The sequence below is a fragment of the Lagenorhynchus albirostris genome, chromosome 13, assembly GCF_949774975.1.
Source record: "Lagenorhynchus albirostris chromosome 13, mLagAlb1.1, whole genome shotgun sequence".
NCBI lineage: Eukaryota > Metazoa > Chordata > Mammalia > Artiodactyla > Delphinidae > Lagenorhynchus > Lagenorhynchus albirostris.
Genome location: NC_083107.1, coordinates 25,124,538 through 25,136,938, shown reverse-complemented (window position 1 = coordinate 25,136,938; position 12,401 = coordinate 25,124,538).

Here is a 12,401-nt window from a genome sequence, read left to right as displayed (position 1 = left end):
GTTAAACTAAACCATGGGGTGCATTCAGCAAAATCCAAAATGAGGAAACTTCTGTGGAAGAAATGGCCTTGTTTCAACAAGTAAGTTGAAAAGAAAAAGGACAAGAGGAAGAACCTGTAGATTAAAAAAGACTTAAAATATATATCAAAAAATCACAAGGCAGCTTCAAGATGGCAGAGGAGTGAGACCTGGAGATCCCATTCCTCCCCAGAAATACATCTGAAATATATCTACATGTGGAACAACTCCCACTGAACACCTATTGAACGCTGGCAGAAGACCTCAGACCTCCCAAAAGGGAAGAAACTCCCCACGTACCTGGGTAGGGTAAAAGAAAAAAGAAAAAATAGAGACAAAAGAATAGGGACGGGACCTGCACCAGTGGGAGGGAGCTGTGGAGGAGGAAAGGTTTCCACACAAAAGAAGCCCCTTTGCAGGCGGACAAGGGGTGGGGGCTGGGGGTGGGGGTGGGGTGGTGACGGGGAAGCTTTGGAGCCACGGAGGAGAGCTCAGAAACAGGGGTGCAGAGGGTAAAGCGGAGGGATTGCTGCACAGAGGATCGGTGCCGTCCGGCACTCACCAGCCTGAGAGGCTTGTCTGCTCACCCGCCGGGGCGGGAGGGGGCTGGGAGCTGAGGTTCGGGCTTCGGAGGTCAGACCCCAGGGAGAAGACTGGGGTTGGCTGTGTGAACACAGCCTGAAGGGGGCTAGTGCACCACAGCTAGCCGGGAGGGAGTCCAGGAAAAAGTCTGGAACTGACTAAGAGGCAAGAGACCATTGTTTCGGGGTGCGCGAGGAGAGGAGATTCAGAGCACCGCCTAAACGAGCTCCAGAGACGGGTGCGAGCCACGGCTATCAGCACGGACACCAGAGATGGGCATGAGACGTTAAGGCTGCTGCTGCAGCCACCAAGAAGCCTGTGTGCAAGCACAGGTCACTATCCACACCTCCCCTGCTGGGAGCCTGTGCAGCCCGCCACTGCCAGGGTCCCATGATCCAGGGATAACTTCCCCGGGAGAACACACGGCACGCCTCAGGCTGTTGCAACGTCAGGCCAGGCTCTGCCTCTGCAGGCTCGCCCCGCATTCTGTACCCCTCCCTCTCCCTGGCCTGAGTGAGCCAGAGCCCCCGAATCAGCTGCTCCGCTAACCCCGTCCTGTCTGAGTGAAAAACAGACACACTCAGGCGACCTACACGCAGAAGCTGGACCAGATCCAAAGCTGAACACTGGGAGTTGTGCGAACAAAGAATAGAAAGGGAAATCTCTCCCAGCAGCCTCCGGAGCAGTGGATTAAATCTCCACAATCAACTTGATGTACCCTACATGTGTGGAATGCCTGAATAGACAAGGAATCATCCCAAAATTGAGGCGGTGGACTTTGGGAGCAACGATACATATATATTTTTCCTTTTTCTCTTTTTGTGAGTGTGTATGTGTGTGCTTCTTTGTGTGATTTTGTCTGTACAGCTTTGCTTTTACCATTTGTCCTAGGGTTCTGTCTGTCCATTTTTTTTTTTTTTTAGGATAGCTTTTAGACCTTGTTATCATTGGTGGATTTGTTTTCTGGTTTGGTTGCTCTCTTCTTTCTTTCTTCTTTTTCTCTTTTTTTATTACTTTAAAATTTTTTATTTGTGATAATTATTTTTTATTTTAATGACTTTATTTCTTTTTATTTTATATTTTTCTTTCCTTCTTTCTTTCTTTTTTTCTCCCTTTTCTTCTGAGCTGTGTGGCTGACAGGGTCTTGGTGCTCTAGCTGGGTATTAGGCCTGTGCCTCTGAGGTGGGAGAGCTGAGATCAGGATATTGGTCCACCAGAGACCTCCTGGCTTCACGGAATATCAAATGGTGAACTCTCCCAGAGATCTCCATCTCAACACTAAGACCCAGCTCCACTCAACGACCAGCAAGCTACAGTGCTGGACACCCTATGCCAAACAACTAGAAAGACAGGAACACAGCTCCATGCATTAGCAGAGAGGCTGCTAAAATCATAATAAGGTCACAGAAACCCCAAAACACACCACCAGAGGCTGTCCTGCCTACCAGAAACACAAGACCCACCCTCATCCACCAGAACACAGGCACCAGTCCACTCCACCTGGAAGCCTACACAACCCACTAAACCAACATTAGCCACTGGGGGCAGACACCAAAAAAAACGAGAACTACAAACCTGCAGCCTGTGAGAAGCAGACCCCAAACACAGTAAGTTAAGCAAAATGAGAAACACACAGCAAATAACGGAGCAAGGTAAAAACTCACCAGACCAAACAAATGAAGAGGAAATAGGCAGGCTACCTAAAAAAGAATTCAGAGCAATGATAGTAAAGATGATCCAAAATCTTGGAATTAGAATGGAGAAAATACAAGAAACATTTAACAAGGACTAGAGGAACTAAAGAGCAAACAACCAATGATGAACAACACAATAGATGAAATTATATATTCTCTAGAAGGAATCAATAGCAGAATAACTGAGGCAGAAGAACGGATAAGTGACCTGGAAGATAAAATAGTGGAAATAACTACTGCAGAGCAGAATAAAGAATAAAGAATGAAAAGAATTGAGGACAGTCTCAGAGACCTCTGGGACAACATTAAATGCACCAACATTCAAATGATAGAGGTCCCAGAAGAAGAAGAGAAAAAGAAAGGAACAGAGAAAATATTTGAAGAGTTTATAGTTGAAAACTTCCCTAATATGGGAAAAGAAAGAGTCAATCAAGTCCAGGAAACGGAGAGAGTCCCATACAGGATTCATACAAGAAGAAACATGACAAGACAATATTAATCAATCTAACAAAAATTAAATATGAGGAAAAAATATTAAAAGCAGCAAGGGAAAAACAACAAATAACATACAAGGGAATCCACATAAGGTTAACAGCTGCATGCCAGAAGGGAGTGGCAGGTCATATTTAAAGTGATGAAAGAGAAAAACCTACAATCAAGATTACTCTACCCAGCAAAGAGCTCACTCAAATTCGACAGAGAAATTAAAACCTTTACAGACAAGCAAAAGCTAAGAGAATTCAGCACCACCAAACCAGCTTTACAACAAGTGCTAAAGGAAATTCTCTAGGAAGGAAACACAAGAGAAAGAAAAGACCTACAATAACAAAACCAAAACAATTAAGAAAATGGTAATAGGAACATACATATCGATAATTACCTAAAATGTAAATGGATTAAATGCTCCAACCAAAAGACATAGACTGGCTGAATGGATAAAAAAGCATGACCCGTATGTATGCTGTGTACAAGAGACCCACTTCAGACCTAGGGCCACATACAGACGGAAAGTGAGGGAATGGAAAAAGATATTCCATGCAAATGGAAATCAAAAGAAACCTGGAGTAGCAATTCTCATATAAGAGAAAACAGATTTTAAAACAACAACTATTACAGGAGACAAAGAAGGACACTACATAATGATCGAGGCATCAATCCAAGAAGAAGATATAACAATGGTAAATACTTATGCACCCAGCATAGGAGCAATAAATAAGGCAAATGCTAACAGCCATAAAAGGGGAAATCGACAGTAACACAATCATAGTAGGGGACTTTAACACCGCACTTTCACCAGTGGACAGATCATCCAAAATGAAAATAAATAAGGAAACTCAAGCTTTAAATGATACATTAAACAAGATGGACTTAATTGGTATTTATAGGACACTCCATCCAAAAACAACAGAATATACTTTCTTCTCAAGTGCTCATGGAACATTCTCCAGGATAGATCATACCTTGAGTCACAAATCAAGTCTTGGTAAATTTAAGAAAATTGAAATCATATCAAGTATCTTTTCTGACCACAACGCTATGATACTAGACATCAATTACAGGAAAAAATCTGTAAAAGATACAAACACATGGAGGTTAAACAATACACTACTTAATAACCAAGAGATCACTGAAGAAATCAAAAGGGAAATCAAAAAATACCTAGAGACAAATGACAATGAAAACACGATGACCCAAAATCTATGGGATGCAGCAAAAGCAGCTCTAAGAGGGAAGTTTATAGCAATACAATCCTACCTCAAGAAACAAGAAACACCTCAAATAAAAAACCTAACCTTACACCTAAAGCAATTAGATAAAGAAGAACAAAAATCCCCCAAAGTTAGCAGAAGGAAAGAAATCATAAAGATCAGATCAAAAATAAATGAAAAAGTAATGAAGGAAATAATAGCAAAGATCAACAAAACTAAAAGCTGGTTCTTTGAGAAGATAAACAAAATTGATAAAGCATTAGCCAGAGTCATAAAGAAAAAAAGGGAGAAGACTGAAATCCATAGAATTAGAAATCAAAATGGAGAAGTAACAACTGACACTGCAGAAATACAAAGGATCATGAGCAATTACTACAAGTAACACTATGCCAATAAAATGGACAACCTGGAAGAAATGGACAAATTGCTAAATTTGAAAATAGAAAATAGAAAAGCAAAACCTCCCAAGACTGAACCAGGAAGAAATAGAAAATATAAACAGATCAATCACAAGCGCTGAAATTTAGACTGTGATTAAAAATCTTCCAACAAACAAAAGCCCAGAACCGGATGGATTCACAGGCAAATTCTATGAAACATTTAGAGAAGAGCTAACACCTATCCTTCTCAAACTCTTCCAAAATATAGCAGATGGAGGAACACTCCCAAACTCATTCTACGAGGCTACCATCACCCTAATACCAAAACCAGACAAAGATGTCACAAAGAAAGAAAACTACAGGCCAATAACACTGATGAACATAGATGCAAAAATCCTCAACAAAATACTAGCACACAGAACCCAACAACACATTAAAAAGATCATACACAGTGATCAAGTGGGATTTAACCCAGGGATGCAAGGATTCTTCAATCTACGCAAATCAATCAATGTGATTCACCATATTAACAAATTGAAGAATAAAAACCATACGATCAACTCAGTAGATGCAGAAAAAGCTTTTGACAAAATTCAACACCCATTTATGATAAATACTCTCCAGAAAGTGGGCATAGAGGGAACCTACCTCAACATAATAAAGGCCATATATGACATACCACAGCAAACATCATTCTCAATGGTTGAAAGCTGAAAACATTTCCTCTAAGATCAAGAAAAGACAAGGATGTCCACTCTTGCCACTATTATTCAAAATAGTTTTGGAAGTCTAGCCACAGCAATCAGAGAAGAAAAAGAAATAAAAGGAGTACAAATTGGAGGAGAAGGTACAAATGTACTGTACAAACAGTACAAATTGTCACTGTTTGTATATGACATGATAGTATACATAGAGAGTCATAAAGATGCCACCAGAAAATTACTAGAGCTGATCAGTAAATTTGGTAAAGTTGCAGGATACAAATTTAATGCACAGAAATCTCTTGCATTCCTATACACTAATGATGAAAAATCAGAAAGAGAAATTAAGGAAACACTCCCATTTACCATTGCAACTACAACAAAAAAATAAAATGCCTAGGAATAAACCTACCTAGGGAGATGAAAGACCTTCATTGAGAAATCTATAAGACACTGATGAAAGAAATTAAAGATGTTACAAACAGATGGAGAGATATACCATATTATTGGATTGGAAGAATCAATATTGTGAAAATAACTATACTATTCAAAGCAATCTACAGATTCAATGCAATCCCTATCAAACTACCAATGGCAATTTTTACAGAAGTACAACTAAAAATTTTAAAATTTATTGGAAACACAAATGACCCTGAATAGCCAAAGCAATCTTGAGAAAGAAAAACAGAGCTGGGGGAATCGGGCTCCCAGACATCAGACTATACTACAAAGCTACAGTCACCAAAATAGTATGGTACTGACACAAAAACAGGAATATAGATCAATGGAACAGGATAGAAAGCCCAGAGATAAACCCACACACCTATGGTCAACTAATCTATGATGGAGAAAAGACAGCCTCTTCAATAGGTGGTGCTGGGAAAACTGGACAACTACATGTAAAAGAATGAAATTAGAACACTCCCTAACACTACACACAAAAATAAACTCAAAATGCATTAGAGACATAAATGTAAGACTGGACATTATAAAACTCTTAGAGGAAAACATAGGCAGAATGTTCTTTTACATAAATCACAGCAAGATCCTTTTTGACCCACCTCCTAGAGAAATGGAAATTAAAAAAAAATAAACACATGTGTCCTAATGAAATTTAAAATCTTTGCACAGCAAAGGAAATCATAAACAGGATGAAAGGACAACCCTCAGAAAGGGAGAAAATATTTACTAATGAATCAATGGACACAGGATTAATCTCCAAAATATATAAACAGCTCTTGCACCTCAATATCTAAAAAACAAACAACCTAATCCAAAAATGGGCAGAAGACCAAAATAGACATTTCTCCAAAGAAGACATACAAATGGCCAAGAAGCACACGAAAAGGTGCTCAACATCACTAATTATTAGAGAAATGCAAATCAAAGCTACAGTGAGGTACCACCTCACACCAGTTAGAATGGGCAACATCAGAAAATCTACAAACAACAAATGCTGGAGAGGGTGTGGAGAAATGGGAACCCTCTTCAACTGTTGATGGGAATGTAAAATGATACAGCCACTTTGGAGAACAGTATGGAGGTTCCTTAAAAACCTAAAAATAGAATTACCATGTGACTCAGCAATCCCACTACTGGGCATATACCCAGAGAAAACCATAATTAAAAAATACACATGCACCCCAATGTTCATTGCAGCACTATTAACAATAGCCAGGTCATGGAAGCAACCAAATGCCCATTGACAGAGTAATGCATAAAGAAGATCTGGTACATATATACAATGGAATATTACTCAGCCATAAAAAGGAACGCAATTGGGTAATTTGTAGAGATGTGAATGAATCTCGAGACTGTCCTACAGAGTGAAGTAAGTCAGAAAGAGAAAAACATTATTGTATATTAATGCATGTATGTTGTACATAGAAAAATGGTACAGATGAACTGGTTTGCAGGGCAGAAATTGAGAAACAGATGTAGAGAATATACGTATGGACACCAAGGGAGGAAAGAGGTGGGAGGGGGCTGGTGGTGTGATGAATTGCAAGATTGGGATTGACATATATACACTGATATGTATATAATGGGTAACTAATAAGAACCTGCTGAATAAAATAATAAATAAAATAAAATTCAAAAATTAAAAAAAAATCAACACTCATTTTTGATAAAAACCCTACAGAAAGTAGGCATAGAGGGAACTTTCCTCAACATAATAAAAGCCATATATGACAAACCCACAGCCGACATCGTTCTCAATGGTGAATAAATGAAACCATTTCCACTAAGATCAGGAACAAGACAAGGTTGCCCACTCTCACCACTATTATTCGCCATAGTTTTGGAAGTTTTAGTCACAGCAATCAGAGAAGAAAAAGAAATAAAAGGAATCCAAATCGGAAAAGAAGAAGTAAAACTGTCAGTGTTTGCAGATGACATGATACTATACATAGAGAATCCTAAAGATGCTACCAGAAAACTACTAGAGCTAATCAATGAATTTGGTAAAATAGCAGGATACAAAATTAATGCACAGAAATCTCTTGCATTCCTATACACTAATGATGAAAAATCTGAAAGAGAAATTAGGAAACACTCTCCTTTACCATTGTGCCAAAAAGAATAAAATACCTAGGAATAAACCTACCTAAGGAGACAAAAAACCTGTATGCAGAAAACTATAAGACACTGATGAAAGATATTAAAGATGATACAAACAGATGGAAAGATATACCATGTTTTTGGATTGGAAGAATCAACATTGTGAAAATGACTCTACTACCCAAAGCAGTCTACAGATTCAATGCAATCCGTATCAAACTACCAATGGCATTTTTCACAGAACTAGAACAAAAAATTTCACAATTTGTATGGAAACACTAAAGACCCCAAATAGCCAAAGCAATCTTGAGAAAGAAACACGGAGATGGAGGAAGTAGGGTTCCTGACTTCAGAATATACTACAAAGCTACAGTAATCAAGACAGTATGGTACTGGCACAAAAACAGAAATACACATCTATGGAACAGGATAGAAACCCAGAGGTAAACCCATGCACCTATGTTCACCTTATTTTTGATAAAGGAGGCAAGAATATACAATGGAGAAAAGACAGTCTCTTCAAAAAGTGATGTTGGGAAAACTGGACAGTTACATGTAAAAGAATGAAATTAGAATACTCCCTAACACCGTACACAAAAACCAACTCAAAATGGATTAAAGGCCTAAATGTAAGACAAGACAGTATAAAACTCTTAGAGGAAAACATAGGCAAAACACTCTGTGACATAAATCACAGCAAGATACTTTTTGACCCACCTCCTAGAGAAATGGAAATAAAACCAAAAATAAATGGGACCTAACGATACTTAAAAGCTTTTGCACAGCAAAGGAAACCATAAACAAGATGAAAAGACAACCCTCAGAATGGGAGAAAATATTTGCAAATGAAGCAACTGACAAACGATTAATCTTCAAAATTTCCAAGTTGTTCATGCAGCTCAATATCAAAAAAACAAACAACCCAATCGAAATATGGGCAGATGCCCTAATAGACATTTCTCCAAAGAATATATTCAGATAGCAAGCAAAGACATGAAAGAATGCTCAACATTACTAATCATTAGAGAAATGCAAATCAAAACTACAATGAGGGAGCACCTCACCCCAGTCAGAATGGCCATCATCAAAAAATCTACAAACAATAAATGCTGTTGAGGATGTGGAGTAAAAGGAACCCTCTTGCACTGTTGATGGGAATGTAAGTTGATACAGCCACTCTGGAGAACAGTATGAAGGTTCCTTAAAAAACTAAAAATAGAACTACCATATGACCCAGCAATCCCACTACTGGGCATATACCCTGAGAAAACCATAATTCAAAAAGAGTCACGTACCACAATGTTCATTGCAGCTCTATTTACAATAGCCAGGACATGGAAGCAATCTAAGTGTCCATGGACAGATGAATGGATAAAGAAGATGTGGCACATATATACAATAGAATTTTGCTCAGCCATAAAAAGAAACGAAATTGAGTTATTTGTAGTGAGGTGGATGGACCTAGAGACTGTCATACAGAGTGAAGTAAGTCAGAAAGAGAAAAACAAATACCATATTATAACACATATATATAGAATCAAAAAAATTGGTTCTGAAGAACCCAGGGGCAGGACAGGAATAAAGACGCACATGTAGAGAATGGACTTGAGGACACGGGGAGGGGGAAGTGTATGCTGAGACAAAGTGAGAGAGTGGCATAGATTTATTTGTACTACTAAATGTAAAATAGCTAGTGGGAAGCAGCTGCATAGCACAGGGAGATCAGCTCGGTGCTTCGTGACCACCTAGAGGGGTGGGATAGGGAGGGTGGGAGGGAGGGAGATGCGAGAGGGAGGACATGTGGGGATATATGTTTATGCATAGCTGATTCACTTTGTTATAAAGCAGAAACTCTCACACCATTGTAAAGCAATTATACTCCAATAAGGATGTTTAAAAAAATCACACTGTGTAGGTCTTATTTGGATCCTGATTCAAACAAACTTACCAAAAAATTATTAGTCTATTGGAAATGCGAATACTGACTGGCTATGACATTAAGAAATTGTTATTTTCTATGACTGCCTATTGGTAAGATGATCGTGTTTAAAAATGAGGCCTTATCTTTTAGAGATAAACACTGAAAGAAGCACAGTTGAAATGATGCAGTATCTATGTCTGGGATTGGCTTCAAAATAATACAGGGCTGGAGGGAAGATAAACAAGATTGGCCACAAGTTAGTAATGGTTGAACCTCTGTGATGGGTGCATGGGGATTTGTTATACCAGTCTGTCTATCTACTTTTGTGGATGATTGAAATTCCCTATTATTATAAGTAAAGAAAGAAAAGATAAGAAAGAAAGAGAAGAAGGTAGAGAAGAAGGGAAGAGGTAAGGAAGAAAGGGAAGAAAGGAGATAAGTTTTGTTTTGGGCATGTGGAGTTTGAGCTGCTAATTTGATATCCAGACAGAGATGTTGAGTCAGTAGTTGAGTATGTGGGACTGAAGTTCTGGAGACAGTTAAGGTGAGGGACAACAGTTAAGAAGTCCTAAATTAATAAATATATGAAAATCATGGGACTTGATGAGATCACCTTAAAAATGAATAAAACGTGAGAGAAAAAAGATGTTACAGACTAAATTTTAAGAATTTCCAAAGTTGAGAGGCCTGGAAGATGAGGTAGGAAAGGAGCTGCACTGCTGACCATTGCATTTTGCAGAGGGAGGTCATTGCTGATCTGGATGGTCCACAGCAGTTTGAGGGAGGGTGAGGTGTTTTCCAGAAGGCAGAGAAGGAGACCAGAGGCAGTGGGCATAGTTGAGTCTTTAGAAGAGTTCTGTAAGACAGCAGCAGGGAAATGAGACAGAGAAGTGAGTGGGATATAGGACTGACAGGTTATTTTTCAAGATGGGAAGAATTGCAGCATGTTTTAATTTTTTATTTATTTATTTATTTTTAACATCTTTATTGGAGTATAATTGCTTGACAATGGTGTGTTAGTTTCTGCTTTATAAAAAAGTGAATCAGATATACATATACATATATCCTCATATCTCCTGCCTCTTGCGTCTCCCTCCCACCCTCCCTATCCCACCCCTCTAGGTGGTCGCAAAGCACCGAGCTGATCTCCCTGTGCTATGCAGCTGTTTCCCACTAGTTATCTATTTTACATTTGGTAGAGTATATATGTTCATGCCACTCTCTCACTTCATCCCAGCTTACGTATCTCCCTCCCTGTGTCCTCAAGTCCATTCTCTACATCTGTGTCTTTATTCCTGTCCTGCCTCTAGTTCTTCAGAACATTTTTTTGTTTTTTTAGATTCCATATATATGTGTTAGCATATGGTATTTGTTTTTCTCTTTCTGACTTACTTCACTCTGTATGACAGACTCTAGGTCCATCCACCTCACTACACATGACTCAATTTCCTTTCTTTTTATGGCTGAGTAACATTCCATTGTATATATGTGCCACATCTTCTTTATCCATTCATCTGTTGATGGACACTTAGGTTGCTTCCATGTCCTGGCTATTGTAAATAGAGCTGTAGCATGTTTTTAATATGATGAGAATGACCCAGTAGAGACAGAGAGTGAATAAATAATGATGGAGGAGGGAAGGGAAATTGCTAGCTGGGGGTCTTGGATCTTCCATGTGAGCCCAAAACAGGTTCATGATCAGGTTAATTACGACGCATTTGGTGTTAGGACTCATGGATCAGCAGAGTGTGCCTTTGTGAGGTTCTGTGACAGCCCAGTTTGAGCTCATTTTGGAGAGTGAACTGACTCAAGTGTGTTGAATGCTGCTGACAGGTCACCTAAGATGAAAACTCTCAATGGGGAGTGATTATTGATCACAAGAAAAGCAATTTTGGTGGAGTTGTGGGAATGAAATTGATGAAATGGATTCAAGAAAAAATAAGAGGAGAGAAAGTGGAGTCTGAGTAAAATAGAGTGGTGATGGTGGGGTGAGATTTTGGGGTCAGGGAGTTTGTTTTAGGATGGGGGAAATTATAGTGGGCGTATGTTTTGGGATATGATTCAGTAGAAAAATAAAAAATTATTCAGGTGGTCTGAGATGAGCCAATGGATGAAGTGGTGGCCGTGAGTAGGCACAAGGTTGGGATCCAATGGAGGCCTGCATTTGGGAACTGCAGCCTCATCCTTCCTGGGCAGGGTGGGGGGAGGCAGAAATATAGGTACGGATACAAGGGGGTTGATGCAGTGCCGGGAACATGGGTAGAACAGGGGGTTGTTCTGGATGACCAATTAGTTTTTTCAGGTCTAAAAATTATCTCAAAAACAAACTTTTTATTAGAGTCTCATTGTCAGCTCTTTCCTAGTCTTCATCTTGCAGATCTGACAATCATTAAATACTGTTGGTTCCACCTACCAAGCAGGCCTTGACTCTACTCTTACCCACTGCAATGCTGCCCCTTTCACCAGCACCCCTGGCTTTGCTCATCCGCTGAAGAGCTCAGGCTCCACAGCTGGCTGACTTTGAACTTAGCTTGAATCTAGTGGGCATTTGATGGCTGCCTGTTTTATCCATTGGTAAATTGGAATAATGATAGTTCTTAACCAATAGACCAATTTAGAGGATTAAAAATAAAACTGGATATCAAGCGCTCTCTCTGCATGTCCCTGGCACATATAGGTTTGAGCTGTTAGCTTTCTCTCCCATCTTCACTTCTGCATTTCGGAGTGAGCTTTCTATTGCACAGAGCTCTGCTTTAGAACCTCCCTGCTGCCCTTTGGATCAGGTTTGAACATTTTCACCTGTCAAACCAAGCCCTTCAGGACCTGACCACACC